The sequence below is a fragment of the Rhyacophila brunnea genome, unplaced genomic scaffold (genome assembly GCF_057557595.1).
Source record: "Rhyacophila brunnea isolate RB1 unplaced genomic scaffold, BYU_Rbru_1.0 scaffold_92, whole genome shotgun sequence".
Classification (NCBI taxonomy): domain Eukaryota; kingdom Metazoa; phylum Arthropoda; class Insecta; order Trichoptera; family Rhyacophilidae; genus Rhyacophila; species Rhyacophila brunnea.
In genome coordinates, this window is record NW_028233364.1 from 1,370,236 (window position 1) to 1,376,235 (window position 6,000).

Below are 6,000 nucleotides of genomic sequence, written 5' to 3' on the forward strand. Positions count from 1 at the left end.
AGGATTTGCTAGGCTTATTACCGTAAAAGCCATAAACTTCGCGGCCAAATATATTGAAGCAAACAAGTCAAATCCCGATGAAAACACGGAGTTTAAAAACATTGAACATTATGAAAATAAAAATAAAATTAATGAAGATTACTTAAATACGGCTGAAATATTTTTGACCGTACTAGTTGATCCGCGGGAGAAAGAAGCGCCGACTAATTACGAGTTTTTTTTGTCATTAGGATTTGATATGGGTGGTTTAGTAAAATTTGAACCACTTGAAATACTAGAAGTTTCAGACGAGGGTGAAAGAAAAATTGTCGAAGAGGTAAGAAATGCAGCACGAAACATTTCTAATAATGAAAATACAGGTCATAAATTTGCATTTTTTTGTGCTTTCAATATGTTTAATCCTATACGAAAGGTCGATAATAATTTAAAAGAGGAATTGGTAAAGGAAGGTGAAATAGTATACGAAGAAATGAAAAGGCGATATCAAGTCTATGAAGCTGGGTTAAACGAAGAAAACTCGAGTGAGAGTGATGAGCCAGAATCGGGATACCATAGTGCTGATACAGAAGATAAAAATGATGATTCTGATGAAGAAGAGAAAAATATTTGTTCTAGTAATGAATGAAAAATATTAAAATGAAAAGAAAAAAAAAGCTTTAAAAGCTCATATTTGGTGGATTTCAAAGAAGCTATAGTGAATAAATTCGTAAAGAACAACATGAAATAACGATTATTAAATCGGAAAAAAAAATTTAGGACATTATTTTTTTTAAAACTCTTCATGACCTGCGAAAATTTGTTTTTATTAACAATAATATTCTGCAAGAAAATTATATAAATAATAAAAAAAATGTATTTTTTACAATTTCTTGTAATTTTGTGTATAAATATAATTAAAAAATATTCATTTATATAATTAGCATCTATAAGCATTAAATTGCTTTATATATTGCAAAAGTTGGTTAAATGCTTTATTTTATTGCTTAATATTCATTTTTTATATTTAAATTAAAAAAAAATAGAAAAACCATGCAGTGTTGTTTTCTTGACTTATGAACTTAGATTATAATTCAAATTGTTAAATCCGATATTCTATTGTTTATAAGTTCTGTATATAGTCACAAGAATGCTACCATATACATTTTAGTTTATAAAATCAAACATTTTGTCCAACTATAGTAAATACAATATATAAAACATTACCGGGGAGAGTATCATGACTTTTATAAAGCAAGTGTTAAAAAAGTTTGGCACAGGACAAGGAATAAAATTAAGTTTAGAAAATAATAAAATTTAGATAAAGAATATCTATAATGTCAATGACTGTAAAAATTGCTTATTGATTTTATTGTGATTATCTTATGACGTTATATTGGAGCATAGTCCTTTATCACAGAGGAAAAAAAATTATAATGGGTCTGAAAAAGCCTTGAAGAGATTCCAGGATTCGACCATATAGCATATTGAATGTTCAGGGCTGTTTTAGGGGTAGAAATATATAATAGAAACCGCCAGAATTTACCAATATGTTAATCTGGAAGCTTCTTATATATTCTGTAAAATGTATAAAACCGAATTTATATGTGATATTAACATATTTCATAAATAAAAATGGTTATTGAATTAGAAAAAAATCCCTACATAAATATACATTGTTATATATTTATATGAAATTGTTTACACAACTTTTTTTGTTCCGCAAATCCATCAAGACCCAACATATCTGCTTACGGTTTATTATGCATATGAAACATCAAAGATAATATGGGGTTGCTAAAATTACCATTAAAAAGAAAAATATGGTATAAAATTGTACTATAACCGAATTCTAAAAAAATAAATGTGTAAAAAACTACAAAATAAACTGCAGGTTTCATAAACAAAAAATGATCCACGTGACTTTGGTTCGAAATGAAAAAAATATAAAGAAAAGGAATGCGATAGATTATAGTTATACACATATAAAAACTATAATAAAAAAATTAAGCCGAGAATTTATATAAAAAGTGATAAAAATTATCTTAAATCGTTTATTATATAAAAAAAAGTTTACACTAATTTATATTTATGACTTAAAAAAACAAACATTACGCAAAATATTTATTTAGAACACGTAAATAAAATTTTAAGGTAGAACAGATACCAAAGCGTGATTTTTTACTTATAATCTACATAAAAAAATATATTAGTTCGTAAGGATCATTACTTATTATAACATTAATAATATGCTAGTATAATAACAGATAAAATATACCATAATAAATAATTAGCATTATAAATCATGGCTGCAGCAGAAATGTAGATGCGTGGCATATATTACCAAATATAATTAGATCAAACTCTAGAACAAAAAAAAATTGGAAATGATTTTTATGGGGGCAAAAGGTTTTTTTTATTGTATAGATTTTCAAGATCACACGAAATCGAACTCCTCGTATTTATATTAGTAACAACAAAGACCAGAGAAAATTTGCGATTTTAAATCCACGGAAAAAATCTAGTTAGGCTAGAAAAAGTTTATATTGAATTTATGTGGTAGAATAGAACTATTTTTTGATTTACTGGTGTAATAGTTATCTAGTCTTATGATTGCGTCAATATTGATGAATATTTTTTTCTTTTAATATGCATACCACATAATATAAGTAAATAATGCCTATATAATATTTGTAATGACGAAAAAAACCAACAAACTAGGTATAGAAATAAAAATGTTCTATTATAGGTAAAAATATATCTTAAATTAGATTTATTGCAAGATACATAATAACAAAACATAGTGTTTTGTATTAATAGAATTAATTACACCAATATTTATGATGCCATATAGCCCAATGACAGCATCTACTATTTTATAATAGATAAGCTTGAATCATCATAATAAGACGTTTGGTTGGATACGAATGCTTTATAGACAATATATATACGAATAAAAAACACGAAACGAGTGGGAAAACAATTTAAGTGATATCAAGGAAATAGAAAAATAAAAAGCTGCTTTATACCGAAAAAACTAAAATTAGTAAAAACATCGCATATTTTAAGGTATTGAAAACGCAGATAAAATTTTAATTCATATAGAAACGAATACGGTAATATTAAAATATTAAACCCTGAAAAATCTAGAGAAATGATCTTATTCCTAGGCTTATATTATTATTTAATGATTTTATTTTTGGCTATATAAGCATTTGAAACATTGGGATAGAAAAGCTCAAAGGCTGTGAAATTAAATGGTAGAAAAATATCAATTAAACAATGGGAAACCATAAGATCAAGAAATATAACACTTCAATGGTAAAAAATGTATAGTAACAAGCTTTGAAGAACCTAAAATTTCAGATGAATTCATCAGACGAATATGCATATAATTGTTGTCAGATATTACAATTAGAATAGATAAAAAGAATCGTATGCTAGAATAAAGATTTTTATGAAATTCTGCTAACACTATCACAAAATAGTCTTTTGACTATTTAACGTGAAATTAGAACTCCATATCTTGTTTAAGGGAAAATTATAATTTAGATATATGGAATGTATAAAAAATACATCAAGACGAGATAAAAACATGATAATGCGAGTAAGAAACCGACAAAGACTACATAAGTTGTGCTTTATCTCATTCAGAACGGCAGCATTTAATCTAAAAGATTCTTTCAAATTGCCATTTTTGCGATGACAGGCAATTTAAATCACAAATATAGCAAGAACCAATCAAAATACGCAAAATTGCAACATTATATTTCTACATATATGCATTTATTATCTGAAAAAGAGCAACTAAAGCCTGATTCATCAAATCACGTTAAAAATTTATAGAAATCTAGTGGAAAAAAGCCAAACATACAGTGAAGATATAAAAAAAATAATAGCGAGCAGAAAAGAAAAAAGTCTGTGATACGCAAAAATATCAATATGACATTTTATCAAGAGATAATAAACAGTAAAATAATATTTATATATGACGAAATTTTTAAAAGATGCACTATTGCATTATTATAATTAATACTTTGAGAATACAGATATACGGTCGATCTGAAAAAATGAATGGTCAGAAAAACGAGCAACAGAAGCAATAATATCTGGGCCGAAAAACCGTAAATTGTAAGCGCGATCGGAAGAACCAGCCTGACTATGCTACGTAAAAAAACAACATCAAATCTTGATGCGAATTATTCAAATATTTTGCAAAAAAAGCTACGATTGCATACAAAAGATCATGTGTACGAAGAAATATTACATCTCTTTATATGGTTAAGCATTTAAAAACCGAAATAGAATAGAATAAACTTTCAAAAAAATAACTTAAAAATTGAAATAATTTATAACATTTTATTTACTTTCAATCTGACAAAAAAAGGAGTTGTAACAAAATGAATTAAATAAAAATGTATTTTATAATAAAATTCGAGTTAGTTCATATATTCGCCGGTATATAATCTTTAAAATTCAAAGATGATTTTATACTAAGCTATAAAATGTTTATTTTTATCCTCTTAATGCTAAAAAATCGACTAATGTGAATAAATAAATAAATAGAATTTAATGTGAGAATTGTAAAAAAAGCAATTTAAACGAATAAATATAAAGACAATAGTAATATTTAGATCATGAAAATATGGTAACTAATAAGATCGAGAACAATGGTAAAAATAATATATAATAAAAAACCAATTTAAATATTTTTAAAAGAAGATAATTTTCTATTATTACGTTATCTTATACATAAAAAAATCAAAATGATTGAACTGATATATTTTATGCATAGAGAATTTCTACAATTTTTATATTTTATAACATTTTTTTTATGTAATGGTATAATTTCAAGGCCCAAAAATACATTTTTGTTATTTTTAATAAAATAAATGATGAAAATAATATATGAGCACAATTAATAATACTTTCTAACTATTTTTACGACGAATTCATATAATTATAACTAACTAATACTTTTAACTGCCGAGCTTTTGATAAAATTGACTTTTTTATGCTGTATATACAATAAAACATGATTTATGGTAATAACTGAAAAAAAAAATTTGTAATCATTTTTCTTAAATTGCATATATTTGAAAACCGTGGTTTATATTTTTTAAAAATATAATTGACATTTGATAAGAATAAAATCAGAAGTAGGAATAATCATTAAAACTACTTTTTCTCATAATGATTCCAAAGAATCTCTTAATCACGTTTAAAATATGTAAATTATCTTTAAATACAGCGAAAATTTTAATTAGTTGATATTATAATATAAATTAATGTGTCTATTTCGGAAATGTGGGTTTTTTACAGAAGTTAAATACATCTTAATCAAAATACCTATTTAGAAATAGTACAAAAAAAAATTTTTATTTTTTTTTAATTTAAATTTCTGGAGTTTCATATGGAATGCTTGGCAATTATTTTTTTCTTCTAACCATTTGTAAAAAAATTGATACATAAATACCTGCGTACCTAAAACAATTATAAAATAGATATAATTTATTTAAACTAACTATTGATCCATTCAAAATCAAGCCAATCATAATCACAATACGGATGCATTGATAATTATAAATATATAAAGTCCATATAATACTCGCAAAGTAAAAAATTATTTATTATTATTTATTGCATATTAAGCTACTTTTTTAAATTTCAAAAATGGGTTTCATAAAAAACCATCTATAGTCGATAGTGCCATTTTTCAAATATTATAAATGCTTGTCAAGAACATGACCAATACTAATGTAAAAATATGTGGTAAATGATCAACATGTTAAGATATTAAATATATATAATGTGTTGGATGTATTCAAATCCTTTATTATGCACAATATAACCTTTATTATAATTCCAGTAAAAACATGTAGATAATCATAGATAAGAAAGAATAATAGCATATAAATAGAAACTTTAGTTTTAATTAATTCTTCAAAGGGTATTGAAAAATAAATTTATCGAACAAAAAGGATAATAGTTAAACAACACTAATCATGGGTATTTTGAATAAAA